General features: G+C 36.2%; 1 protein-coding gene across 1 annotated transcript in view; it reads left to right on the top strand.

Annotated features, from left to right (window-relative positions):
• Positions 1-15,425, top strand: part of panx1a (pannexin 1a) — a 62,364-nt gene that overhangs the window by 29,108 nt on the left and 17,831 nt on the right. The window lies entirely within an intron of this gene.

Here is a 15,425-nt window from a genome sequence, read left to right as displayed (position 1 = left end):
TACTACCCAGGAACAAAAATTGTGTTACATAGTGTTATTTAACCCTAATGTTAAATCAAAACAACACATTTTTTTGTCATTTGCATGTTAATTTAGCTCACTAAATCCCAAATCACTTACATATTTGTTCAGCTCAGCTCAGATTTAACAAAAAAGGTTGCTTCAACTAATCAGAGCATAGATAAACATTCATTTGTTACCCAGCAGCAGCACAACTCTAACCCAAGCCATGCAAATATACCCTAAATCATGCAGTGCTATTATTAATTGTGTATTATAGCCAAGTACTTGTAATACCATCCCCAGTGAATTGAATTAGATTCATTATGACATGGTAGCAAGCACCCTCTTCAATCTGACTAGGCTGCTGTAACTACACTGGACAAGCTCCCTTCATATTTCCCTTCTAAAACTGTACAGAAAGAAGGAACTGTAATCTTAATAATCAAACAACATAAACTGGTGACCTTAATTGCTAATTCTGCCCATGTGTAAATCTTCCCTTGGTAACTAGGCACTGCTATGTGATTATTCCAAATGCATAATATGTGTTCATGGCAACCTCCAATCATGTTGACTAGAGGCTTTGTTCGTGGGTCTTAAGAAAATTAATACATAAAAAAGTAACTTGGATTCTGGGGAAAAAAAAAAAAAAACTGCGTAAAACAGAATCGAATGTTCACAAATATCTTACATTCTGTTGCTTTCATTTTTCAGAATAATACACGTACTGAATGAATTGAATCATTAGTGTTTAACAGTTTCACAGAAAATCTGTTCCAGCAACCACTTAACCAGCTCGCAATTATTTGTCTACTTCGTAAATGTAATGCATCTAGTAAACAAGGTAGCACTTATTTTTCAGTGTATTTTTCCATTTGGAAACATTAAGCTTTCGAGTTGTTATCTGATGGAGATCACAAATGAGACCTTCAGAAGTTAATTAGATATAATCAGATATTATGATGAAAGAATCTATTAGAGAGACAAAAAGTGTGGGTTTTTTTTGTTTTTTTTTCATTTTGTTATGGTTTTCCTTGAGTGCTGAACAGAAAGTGCTATCCAGCTTTTACATATATATATATATATATATATATATATATATATATATATATATATATATATATATATTATATTATAATGCGTTTTGTGAGTTTGACAAAATCTAAAAAAAAAAAATTATGAAAATGTTAAACTGAAAGAGAGATTTGTTGACCTAATGCAAATGAACCACTTTACCAATTAAAATAATTAACATATTAATCAATAATTAATCTTTTTTTTTTTTTTTTAGCTTTGGCTAAACTTTCATGGTCATGTCAAAAAAGTATTAAAAAACTGAACTGGAGTCAAGAATGAAAGGAAGTCGCTTTCAGCTCTCAAGGGAAGGATTGCTGCCTTCCTTTGAGGAGACAAAGTGGAATTAGGGGAGGGGCGGAGCTTCAGCTGATCAAAACAGGGCAGAAAAGGCTGATATCCAGTTTGCTTCAGGTTTAGTAGGATCAGGTGTCTGGCCAGGAGAGTTGTAAATGCCAGGGTGTCCGACTGCATCTTAGCTCTAGAGAATATTTTGAAGGTAAAATGAATTTATTTATTATTATAGACCTGACAGAACATTGGAAACTAAAACAAGCAATCATACTAGTTACTGCACAGGTTGATAATTCCAAGTTCCGGAGCACACGATTCAAACTGTGAGCTCATGAGAAAGGCATAGTAAAACATAGGTAAACAATTTAATCTTTTTTTCTAGTTTTTTACTTGACAGTTTATAACTCCATAACTACCAGGGCATTTCCAGAGGAATTGATAATGGCCTTCGCCTTCAGGCCTCAATTTTTATTTCTTAAATTTCATTTTCATTTTTGCTTTCTGACTTTTAGAAAATAAAAATATTGCCTTTAAAAAGGGAGTACAGGGGATAAGCATTAGTTACTGCATATTGAATAAACAGAATCCAACCTTCCTTGTGCACTTGATCATTATTTGATCTCTCATCTGATTTCAACATCAAGGAACATAATCTGTTTCAGCTCTTTTTCTAGTGTTCTACAAATGGGATCAAACGAGTGCAAATGAGGCTCTTTGCCTGAAGCTAAGAAAACAATAGGTGTAGGCGGAAAGGCCTTGAATGAGAGCAGGTCTCTTAAAACCCTTGGGTTGAAATGGACAGAAACAACAACTGTCTATCGTTTGCTTACAAAAGCTTTATTTGTATCCCTCTGAAGAAGAAGGCTTTACCGTCTGCTAAGGCCAGCCTCGTGTAGTCAAATGTCTCCAGCTGAAGGCAGCCCCTGTGAGATAATTGACAAGTAAAATAGAAAATGACAGGGTTGGAACACCATTTTCTAATTTATAGATGTACTAAATAAATTAACTGCTTTTTGTGTACAGTTATGTCTCAATTCTGGAAGGGGTGCTGTCCGGCAACATACTTTGAAAAGCATACCTACAGCAAATAAGGAGGCCGAAAAATCATCTTCCACTGAAAGATGGGAGCGTCACTTTGTTTTGGTTGCGGTCAATGCTGAGAAGCCTGACTCTGTTAACTCGGCAAACTCACATACTGCTGATAACCAAAAATCTGTGATTGGCATTTGTGAAAATGAGCGCTGCAGTTCACTAAGGCTTTCCTCCTCTTTTGGGGACAAATTATCTGAAGGGTTTGGCTTAAAAGTGAACGGGTTCCTGATCCAACGATTACCTTGGTCTCTGCCCCCTTCAGGAATTTGTTCTTGAAACTGCTCCTGCAGGCCACCTAAGTGCAGAACAATTACATGCTGGAAACTGTCAACTGGCAGATCCTCACTCTGTTGCACAATGTCTTCCAGCGGTGAAAACATGCAAAACAATCTATGCTGCACACGTGAAGACCACATTTCAAGTTTGTTCATGAGTGCTTCTGTCCAACTGCCAGCAATGAAACATTTGCATCTCGTCCCTGAAGTGACACACCGAGAGAATTCAGTTGCTCGAATATGTCGGATAGATATGCTATCAAGGCCAGCCAACGAGTGTAAATGAAATGTTGTACAAGTGGCGAGTTACTATCAGTAAAAGAAAAATACAGATTTCCTCACATAGTTCATAGAATCTTGTCAGTGCCTTCCTCCTGGACAGCCAACAAACTTCTGCATGTAACAACTAAGCATACAATAGCAAAAACCTTTGAATTAACTGGTCGTGTCTTTATAAAATTCAGAATTTTCACTGCAACGGTAAGGACATTTCTGAGCTCCTCTGGCAGCCAATGCCTGCACCCGTGTCACACGCCCGCTATGCCAGCAAGATCGCTGCAAATTCCAAAACAATGTTCCCATTCAAGACCTGTGCTCTGGACGTACTGGAGCATTCTTTATGTATTATACTGCCATAATAATGAAGGTGAAGATCTTCAAATTGAAGAAATGCTCATTACAATGAGATGACAACAACAGGGCCAGTAAAAGGTTATTAATATTTACTATGAATAAAATGTAAAAAATGTTTAATAAAAAAAGTCTTATAAAAAACAAATGGGTATGATTTGTTTGTAATTTAATGTATATGCAAAATATATTCTCATGTTTAATGTGTTCTTCTTAGAGTGTAATGATCTTTATGGATGTAAACTAAGGTATGTATGTTTTACAAGGTTAAGGTAGAGTGTGATACGCACTGTAAGAACAGTGTCACAAGAGAATCATGCATCTCAGGAGAGAAAAAGCACATGAAAATATAAAGACTCATTGGAAATGCAGTATCTAGAAATACTAAAAGGCACAGAACAAATCTAATGACAAACGATTCAAATAGAAGTTTTTTGAAGACATTGAATTTTTTTTTTTTGTTGAATTGTTTGTCATTAATTCAGTTTATTTGAGTATTTCTAAATTCTGCATTATTGAGCACTAAAAAGTTATGGTTCGAAATGCAGTCAGGAGTGAACACTAAATTGGGCTCAGTGGCTTGGAAACTGTATATTTGGAGGCAATATGTAAAGCTTCCATTATGCGTGCAGTAATTGGAGTTGGAAGTGGGAGATATAAAAGTGAGCAACCCTTGAATTTAGATTTTTAGAACAATGCAATTAAAATGTTCAACTGAATCTTGTAAGTGGATAATTCAACACCAGTATTATTCTAGATAATTATTTTAATTTACATTTGTGTGTAGTCATTAAAAACCAAAAAAAAAATCTAGGATGTTTGTACAGTCACCTATTTCACATAAATAGCCTGCTCCTGGTTACCAAGGAAACTGTTACCAGGGTAGACCAGAGGGCAAGGGGTGGTGTGGCAGAATATATTATCTCTTGTTATTTTCTGTGTATAAAAAATATATTTGAAAGTGCAAAGTATTACAAAAGTGGAAAACAAATTATAATAGGAGCAACACCCTCAATCTCAAAAATGAAATCTGAACGCAATTTTCACTGTGCCTGAGAAGAAATTATTTTGCAGTTACTAAATAAAATAACAAATCGAGTGAGGTGAATTTGCAGGGTACACGTAAATCCACAGCACGTGATTGCTAACTTTGAGTTAAGAAAATTATAGCATCAGAGATGTGTTGACATGTTTTGTACTTCAGCCAAACAACACAGAATAAGAGAATAACAAAGATAAAACTGCAATAAAAGTACAGGCCTAATTAGTCCTTATTAAGAATTAAGGTCATGGCTATCAATCAGTGCCCTATTACATAAAGCAACAGCTTCATTAATATGTATGTTTTTCTAAGATGCAAGTCAGTAAGTGCTAGTAAAAGTGCACAGATATTCATGAACGGGGTGGGGGGGGTCTATTAGTTTCATTCGTTGCTGTTGAAATGACCACTCACCTCAGCTAAACAAGCTTTGATGCAGCAATAAAGGGGAGAAACATGTTAAAACATTCTGAAACCAAATGTAATGGACCAAAAGGTGAAAAAGAGTTGGTCAACGTTTGTCTTCAACTTTTACAGGTCAAATCACGAGAAAGTAGATGCGAGCGGATGGACCTAAAACTTAAATTCCAGCCACTTTTTCTCTCTGTAATTGTTTGTTCTAAACAATAGGGATGAGGTCCTTTGTATTTTTTAGTGCTGTGATTAGCATAGTTTAGCTAATCACTTAAAAAAAATTAAAAAACTCTTCCACAACTCCTCCACTTGTCCAATTACAGCACACACATGTCAATTTTAGTGGACTGGACTCCTGCTTTGCGGACAGCACAAGCTAACCTTATGAAAAACCAGACAACAACAATGACAAGAGTCTTCTGTAAGCCGCCACTCCAGTTCAGCTTATACAAAAAACAGATCCCATTATACAATACTCTAGGAGTGTGCCCCCCTTAGTTTCCACATTTTTTTGCAACACAATCAATAATTAACATGATTTTCACTCTTGATCGTTTTGGAAAACAATTCACACCATGCAGTGGAAGCGGAAGGACCATTTCCATCATCAAGTTCTGCTTGATACGGTGCTAATGAAAAGGATATTTGCTCTACCTCCAGCAAGTTTAAACACCAATTGTTGAAACACAAAGTCGTTTCTTCTCAGCTTTATGCAATTAAAACTGTTTTATTCCTCTGAGGAACTTGCCTTTGTCTTTGCACTTCAAATTAAGACCCTTTGTCTTTTTCAAATCTCGAATGTATTATTAACCTTTACCTGCTTAGTATTCTCAAATTAAAATGGAAAATAATTAGAGCTAACAGCATGGGAACTAACTGACATCCGAGACAACTCCTTGAGGTTTTTTGTTACCAACTCTGTGGGGGGTTATTTAAAGAGTCTTGATTAAACGCTTTCATTGATTGTTTGAAACAATATTTTCAATTCATTCAACTATTTGTGTGTGTGTGTGTGGGGGGGGTTCTAAAAAGGCTTTAGAGTTTAGTCTTGTGTTTCAAATGACGAGTAAAAAATAAGGTATCTCAAAGTCATACTCGACGGCATGGCTTCAGATCCTGTGAGTAACTTTTCCGTCCGCAAACTTTTCTCTTTGGCTTAGCCAGTTTACTGTGGCAGGAAAATCGGCTTCACTCAAATCAAAGTTAAAATGAAGTCTAAAAAAATAGGATAAGAGAGGTAAGAAAATGTATTTTTAAAGTCTTAGTTATTACTCATTTACCTTATAACTCAGCTACAAATACCAGTGTAACACAAATAAACAGTTTACAGGATGAGATATTGCACAAATAAAAAAAATCACTAGGCAGAGGAACCTAAAACGGGCCTCCTTAAGAAAAGTTAGCTAACATTTACAAAGAAACTTTCCAAACTCCTTCACAATTAAACCCCTGACATGGATTCAGCCTTCTTCTTAGGGGTCTGATGTGCACAGCTGGTTCTGTACATTGTGACACCAAGCAGCACACATTTGGTTTGCTTTTAATTGCCTGGAGATGGTTCACATTTGTTTTCATACAAACCTTGTGGAGCTCATGGGATCGATCCCCCTCGCCCAGATGACACTTTACCACAATTACTTCTTGGGCACGTTAATTGTACTTGGTTAAAAAAAATATTTGGGCTCTGACAGAGACAGCCCATGTACTGCCAATCATATGTGATTTCTAAAATAAAATAATTAATAATTAATTATAACTCTGTAATATATGATGTATTTGGATGGTAAAGGTTTGCATAATGGTATTATGGAACTCAGCAGAAAGATATGATAAAATAATGAGTTACAAGGTGCTAGATTCACCAAACAACTGCAAAGTTGTAAAAGACATGACTTCATGACTCATGGGGCAGACGCTGAAATTATTCATGTTTACATTGATAAAATAACAGCAAGATAATCTGCAGCAGGAAACAGGTATATGTGTAAATTAACCAAGAGAACACTCTGTGCTCATAGTTATACATCCATTTCCCTCAGCTCGTGGATACAACACAAAATGTATTTTTAATTAAAAACAGGCACTGCTGTGCTGAGAAGTAACACTTTCTAAATTACAATCAGCATTTGAAATCGATCCCTTTAAATATTTTCACAGTGGCATGCAAATGCATTAACCACCTTGACGTCAAACTAGTCGGGTATTACTATTGTATAGCAACGCATTAAGAATTTATAGTACAGTGACATAAATGAAGCTACTGCCTGTCAAAATATTCCAATTAAGCTGCTGTGTGTAAATGTCTTGTTTTAGAGCTATGCAGACTGATTAACAAGAGATTTGATTGTACAATATGGTTATAAAGTGACTTGGAGACTAAACAACAACAGTGAGGAAACATTAATTAGTCAAAGAGCCCTGAAATATGGCAGCCAATTGTCTCATGATGTGCTTCCCATTTTGCACTTGTGTGCTGTACACCCCTAACTTACAATAATTAACGCTGGAAAACAATACCCTCTGGCCATGCTTTTCATTACTGCTCTATATGCATTTGTATTAAACTCCACTGTGTAGCATTTATTTTTCTATTACATTCAAAAGTTAGAATTGCATGGGAATTAGTTCATTCAAGTTCATAATCAAAAGGCATAGAAGTGCCTATGGTTTTAACTCTCCCCCCCCTCCCCCTTATAATTTCAAAGTTTATTTTTTAATTTGCATTGCAAACCTCTGCAGCCCTTATATCTGGTGTACATTGTAGGTTAAATTTATAATTAAAATATCATAGAAGCTAATCAGATATAGGAAATTGATTTTAAATACCTTATTTACTAACGTTGTTAAGAGTTTCCACAAGGCAATCATACGCTTGAACTAGATGTGAAAACACTTCAAGTAGAGAAGTTATTACTAGCCATTACTATTTCATTTCATCTTATGAGGCAATGTTACCGAGCAACTCATGCTAGTGTACATGATCTGCTTAGGATCTAATCAAGGCTGCTGTAATACCTGCATCAAACAGATTTCACCTTATTAACAACACAGGTTATGCAAAATAATGTCACAGGGGTCTAATCAGTTGTGTCCTGCTTAAAATGACACAACATGTTAGCTTCGTTACGCCCATTTTTTCCCCCATAGGCAGGTATACAAAAATTGGGGTATTTAGTACATCAAATGACACACATCTCAAAAGTTAACTAATTTATAGGGGGCTGTGTCGTCCAGTGGTTAAAGAAACAAGCTTGTAACCAGGGGGTCCCCAGTTTCAATCCCAGTTCAGCCCTAACTCACACGGCACCCTGAGCAAGTCACTTAACCTCCTTGTGCTCCGTCTTTCTAGTGAGATGTTGTTGTAAGTGACTCTGCAGGTGATGCATAGTTCACACACCCTACTTGTAGCTTGTAAAGTGCTTTGTGATGGTGCTCCACTATGAAAGGCACTATATAACATTTTTTTTTTTAAATCATTTATGGGATTTCTTTTTTTCCTTAAGTAATAATGGAAAAACCTGGGCAATTCAAAGCCATGGGACACACTGTATTAGACATTCTGCACATGGGGTACCCTTAGTCTAGACAATAAACTTTCCAGGGCTTTAGAAAACATCTTCAGTTCGCAGGACCGGCACTTACTGCATGCCCTCAATCTCTACGTGTGCTGTTGACACAACCTGCTATGCTCTCCTGTATTTGTGTGTGTGTTCATTGCTGTCCAAACAGTCTTTTCTCCAATAAAGTTGATTTCATATCCTCCCCACCTTTTTTTTTAATTATCATGGCTTTTCTATAGGATCCACAAAATGGTAAAAAAAAAAAAATAATTCCTGTTTCTATCATTAAAGTGATAGTGCCTCTTTGATAAATCCCCTTTCCACAAGAATAATTAAAAAGGATACCTACATTATAATGCAATATATTCAAAATGAGTGCTTACCTACATTAAAAATATAAACGACCAGAGCCCCGACCTAAATCCAATCAAAAATTTGTGGCATGACTTGAAGATTGCTGTCCATCAACGCTCCCCAAGGAACTTGACAAAGCTTGAACAGTTTTGTAAAGAAGAATGGTCAAATATTGCCAAATCCAGGTGTTGGCAAATTTGGTAGAGACCTACCCCAACAGACTCACAGCTGTATTTGCTGCCAAAGGTGCTTCCACCAAGTATTAATTGGAGATTTTTCCAATTATGATCTTTCAGTTTTGTATTTTTAATATATACATTTTTTTTTCAATAAAAACTTTTTTCCTCTTAACAGTGTGGAGTATGGTGTGTAGATAAGTGGAAAAAAATCCTCATTTAAATGCATGAAACTCTGAGGCACTGACACAACAAAATGTGAAAAAAGTTCAAAGAGGTGTAGACTTTCTATAGGCACTGTAAATATATATATATATATATATATATATATATATATATATATATATATATATATATATATATATATATATATATATATATATATATGTGGGGCCAATGGCCAAATAGTGAATTTATGGATAGACTTACCTCAAATTCTTCTAGCTCATGGCATCAGGGCCATCGCTTGAAATAGAAGACATGTAAAGTAGTAAAAACAAACAGCTATGAATTGTTTAATACAGGGAGGGGGAAGCAGTTGTTATTGCGCAGGAAACACACTGATTTATCAAAACGTATTGCAGCTAAATATCACACAGGTCTGTCAGCAGAAAAAACAATATTGATATAAGAAGAAATAAAACTACGAAACATTCTGAAAGAAGTGCGTGATAGATTGTTTTTTGCGTTTCATCTTTGAGTATACACAATACTAAACCAGCCACTAAATAATATACCAGACTACCCGCTGCTCCAGGAGCCGGTTGTACCAACAATAATAAAAATGGGATCAGGTCCGGGATCACTGGAGTTGGATCGGGTCCGGGATCACTGGAGTAGGATCATGAGAAGGTGCTGGATCGGGTCCGGGATCATTGGAGTCGGATCATGAGAAGGTGCTGGATCGGGTCCGGGATCATTGGAGTCGGATCATGAGAAGGTGCTGGATCGGGTCCGGGATCATTGGAGTCGGATCATGAGAAGGTGCTGGATCTGGTCTGGGATCACTGGAGTAGGATCATGAGAAGGTGCTGGACCGGGTCCGGGATCACTGGAGTCAGATCATGAGAAGGTGCTGGATCAGGTCTGGGATCACTGGAGTCGGATCATGAGAAGGTGCTGGATCGGGTCCGGGATCACTGGAGTAGGATCATGAGAAGGTGTTGGATCGGGTCCGGGATCACTGGAGTCGGATCATGAGAAGGTGCTGGATCGGGTCCAGGATCACTGGAGTCGGATCTTGAGAAGGTGTTGGATCGGGTCCGGGATCACTGGAGTCGGATCATGAGAAGGTGCTGTACTAAACGAATCAGGATCAGGCTCCACTGATCCATAATATTGATCAAATTCTAGAGCTACAGGCAGCGTAACTACGGAAACTAACCAATTAGAAGCAAACATGTCTGTATGGCGTGAAGTTTGTATACCCCGACTGTCACATTTGCATACAGCCTGAGATCACAGTAATGTTACAAAAAAATGGCAAATAAAAAAATTTATATGTTGATTATACCATTCTTAAAAATGAAAGTGCCACATCTTTTGATATATTTTTATAAATTTTTCTTTAAGAAATGTACCTAGCCGATTTTGATTGAGAAGGCTGCCTCAATGTATGCTACGCCCCTCTAACCTTTTATGGTGTCTTTAATTATTGTGAGTGGTTCTTATGGCATTTTTTGTAAGTCTGCGTAAAGATGCTTTGACTACAAGTTCAGGAGCTTCTCTTAGTCTAGCTTCCTACCATAGACACATTTTACGTAGCCTAGATCAGCCTATGTAGAATAAAGTCTTTATATTAGTAAGCGCAAATACCATCTAGTGGCAGAAAAACCAATTGAAACTTGATGGAAAGTAACTGATCACTAGATGGCGCTGAGTCTTACTTCTGATAAAGCCGATGTTACATACCGTATATCTATTGCAGACAACTAGAAATGAGGAGCTGCTCCTAACCCTGGAGAAAGTGAATACGTTGTGTGCAGGGCATTACCCACCACTGGGAATGAAACATGCTATTAACATTATTAGGTGATTGAAAATGTCAGATTTTGAAGATATAGCAGGGTGTCTGTCTGTCTGTCACATTTACAGTTTTGCATATATCTGACAAGTCACATATCCAATTGTCACAAAACTGGCTATTAACATTATTTAGCTGTTGTGAGTATGACACTCTGGGGATAGAGGGTGGTGTCTGTTAATCTCGTCATCTGTCTATTTATATGTCCCATGTACATTTTGCATATATATTAAGAACCACTTATCCAATTGTCAATCTGGTATTATGTCGCATAAAATATTGAGTGTATCAGACTGGGGGAATACTGTCTGTGGAGGTGTATGTCTGTCCGTTCATCAGTCCGTCTGTCACAGTTTAACTGAAGACATTTCAATTACAATATGACAGCAGTTAAGAAAGCGTTAATAGTTAATGTGTTGAGAAGAATGTTTTTCTAGTTCTAGTTGCTAGGCAACATTTTCCTCTGCTTTTTCTGCAGCTGCTCTTGTGGTTTTCTGAGTATGATGGCTGGAGATCTCACTCTCTATTCCATTATTGTGGAAAAGGCATATGGGCAACAGTAAAATATACCGTAATTTTTATGTGCTTACCCTGCATTTACCCATGCTTTTTCAACTCACATAGATCTGTACATAATCTCTATCTTGAACATTGTAAACACACCAAAATGATGAGGAGGGTGGGGTGATATCCCAAACTTGTAAAAGCTCTGTTTATAAAGGTTTCTGATTCTGATAAATGGTCAATGGAAGTTGCTGTCTGGTTAAAGGCTACTTCTACATGCTTGAGTAAGTTGAATCATATATATATATATATATATATATATATATATATATATATATATATATATATATATATATATATATATATTTATTAGAATGTTGAAATGGTTTTTTTTAAAAACACCAGTATAACGTTTATATTGCAAATAGAATTTTAGAAGCTGTGTTTTATTTAATTATTATAATTATTATTATATTTATATTATTATATTATTATTATTTAGTTTTTTGAAATGGAATTACACTAATGTGATAAAATATTTTAAATCATAGTATCTAATATAAGACCATTGCCTTTAAAAATTCCTTAAAAAATACTAAACAAATTTAGACAAATTTTACTGATATGATCGACTCAGAGAATTATTAATATTAATTATTATAGTATTAATACAATATAAATAAACAAGTTATTAACAATTAATAAACAAAAAAATGGGAACAAGTACTGTCGTCTTTAAAAAGCTCTTTAAATACATTTAAACCCATTTCAGTGAAATCAGTAGGTTGTGTGGGTTAACTTAACCCTTGAATGTCATTTTACTATAGAAATAAGAAAAACACTTGAACAGTGCTTACAGTGAATATTAATAGGTATAGAAATTGACTAATGTTTTGTGGCCAGGGTCTCCGTCCTCAATTTCAGCAGCACACCGCTGGATTGAATTGTAAACAAAAACACATTTGAAGCTAGTCCTGGAGAGCATGCTATTCCACTTATATTATCCCACTTAAATGGCATATCAAAAGGTATCCCACGCTTGTGGTATAAACAGAGGATACTCAATGGGGAGGATACTCAAGTGTGGTGAAGATCAAGGCAAATTCAAGCCAGCCATCCTGTTCACCATGTAGAGGGTGACAGGCAGCCTCACACAGATGGATGGATGAACATCATTAGGCAACAGTGTCAAAGAGAAAAGCTGATGTGACATGGCTGATCTGCACTGGTTACAAGAGCACTGACAATCATGAAGGATAAAAACATGGATGACTAACTTGTATAACTGTAAAGTAATATTTACTGCACTGTATCCTGCATCTTGCTTTGAAGTGAAGGTGTTAGGGCTTACCACTTATGCTGGTGTTGCTTTTGTTTAGTTCCTGAATAAGTGACCTTGATCAAGTGACCTTTTGTCAGAAGACTAATCAGAATGTCTCTGAATTTGTAGTTTTAAAGTAATTACTTAGATTACAGTATTGTTAAAGAAGGCAATAAAACATAAGATAAAATCTATTCTGTCAGGAAAAATAACATTGGATTGAAAGGTTAGTTTAAGTGTTCACCTTTTGTTGCCTTATAGCCTGGAATTAAAATGCATTTTTTCTTTTTTCATTTATCTACACGTTCTACCCCACAACTTCCAAGTGAAAAAAAAAATTCTAGAAATCTGTAGAAAATTAATTAAAAATAAAAATTGAAATAACTTGGTTGGGTTAGTGTCCACCCCCCCTTGTAATAGCAATCCTAAATTAGCTCAGGTGTAACCAGTCGCCTTCAAAATCACACACCAAGTTAAGTGGCCTCCACCTGTGTTAAATTGTAGTGATTCACATGATTTCAGGATAAATTCAGCCTTTCCTGTAGGTTTCCTCTGCTGGTTAGTGCATTTCAAAGCAAAGACTTAACTATGAGAACCAAGGTGCTTTCAAAAGAACTCAGGGATTGCTGAAAGGCACAGATCAGGGGATGGGTATAAAAAATATCAAAGGCCTTGAATATCCTTTGGAGCACAGTCCCTCCAAACTGGATGACCGAGCAAAAAGGAAACTGATCAGAGAGGCTACCCAGAGACCAATGGCAACTTTGCAAGAGCTACAGGCTTTTATGGTCAAGACTGGTCAAAGTGTGCATGTGACAACAATATCTCAAGCACTCCACAAATCTGGCCTGTATGTTAGGGTGGCAAGAAGGAAGCCATTACTCAAGAATGCCCACCTTGAATCCCGTTTGAAGTATGCAAAATAAACACTAAGGAGATTCTGTAGCCATGTGGTAAAAAGTTTGTGGTCTGACGAAACTAAAATGGAACTTTTTGGCCTAAATGCAAAGCGTTATGTTTAGCGCAAATCCAACACAGCGCATCACCCAAAGAACACTATCCCTACTGTGAAGCATGGTGGTGGCAGCATCATGTTATGGGGATGTTTCTCATCGGCAGGGACTGGGGCACTTGTCAGGATAGAAGGGAAAATGAATGGTGCAAAGTACAGAGAAGTCCTTGAGGAAAATCTGCTGCCCTGTGCAAGAAAGCTGAAACTGTGACGGAAGTTCACCTTTCAGCATGACAATGACCCAAAGCACACAGCCAAAGCTACACTGGAGTGGCTAAGGACCAAAAAGGTAAATGTCCTTGAGTGGCCCAGTCAGAGACCTGATCTAAATCCAATCAAAAATTTGTGGTATGACTTGAAGATTTCTATCCATCAATGCTCCCCAAGGGATTTGATAGAGCTTGAACAGTTTTGTAAAGAAGAATGGTCAAATATTGCCAAATCTAGGTGTGCAATGTTGGTAGAGACCTATCCCAATAGACTCACAGCTGTAAAGGTGCTTCCACCAAGTACTAACTGGGGAGGGGGACACGACTTACCCAATTATGATATTTCAGTTTTGTATTTTTAATATATATATATATTCTCAATAAAAACTTTTTTCCCCCTAACAGTGTGGAGTATGGTGTGTAGATAAGTGGAAAAAAGCCTTTACAAACAAGAAAATCCTATCCTTCCCATTAACTTGTCTCCCGTGGCCTTCAGTTTAGAACACCCTGATTATTTATCAAATGGTGTAACATGAATTCATTTGTCTCTAGAATATATTGTTTAAAAAGTGCCCATTTATTCTGTATTGTATTCATTTTAGTAACTCAGTATTACTATCTATGGATGTGCAAAGTACTTAGGATTCCATACTTGCATTTAATCATACTATTTATTTTTTATTAGGAATGATATTCTTTTTCAAATTTCATTTAGAGAATTATCAAAGAAACCAGATACTGTTTGTATACTTTCCATAAAGTCAGTTTAAGCCACAGGTTTCCTGTCTCTCTGAAGCCTGCTTATCATTCTGTCACTCTATAATTTAAACAGCCATGTTCCTGAAACTACCCACAGGCTGAAAGATCTTGTTAATATGATCTGCATGCTCTGCTGTAGCTCAAGGAAGTGGAACAAAAATGAAAATCAAGGAAAAAAGGGAGATCTCCATTGTTTCAAAGTTATAACAGATAACATGATATTAAAATGCAGCAACCTTCTCACAAAACTTTTTTCAATGGCATGGAGCTTTAAGTCAAATGTTTTGTTATGGGTAAAATAATCTATCTTCACCAGGTGTCAGTAAAAACACAAAAAAAATAAACATATTTTTCAATTTTATTTACAAAATTTAAATTCCACCAAACTAACTCTATATGAAAAGACATTGTACAATTTTAGAAAGTGTTACCGTATTACTTAAATTAGACATTCACAAATCAACAAAAGCTGTTACTGATTAGCTATACAGTGGGACAATAACACCTTGCTTCTTGAAATTACTTCAATAACAAGTCTTTCAAAGACCTACAAGTATCTTGATAATGAAACTTTAAGTGGTCCTTCTTAGTTATTTTTTAGTTATTTTTTGCTATGTAAAAGGACTTCTTCAACTTAATTTGGATTTTCAAGAACTGCAATAGTGAATTTACCCTGCGTGTTTTTT

This window comes from Polyodon spathula, chromosome 30 (assembly GCF_017654505.1).
Source record: "Polyodon spathula isolate WHYD16114869_AA chromosome 30, ASM1765450v1, whole genome shotgun sequence".
In the NCBI taxonomy this organism is placed as follows: domain Eukaryota; kingdom Metazoa; phylum Chordata; class Actinopteri; order Acipenseriformes; family Polyodontidae; genus Polyodon; species Polyodon spathula.
Note: the sequence above shows the minus strand (reverse complement) of the source record. Positions and strands in the feature narration are given on the sequence as shown.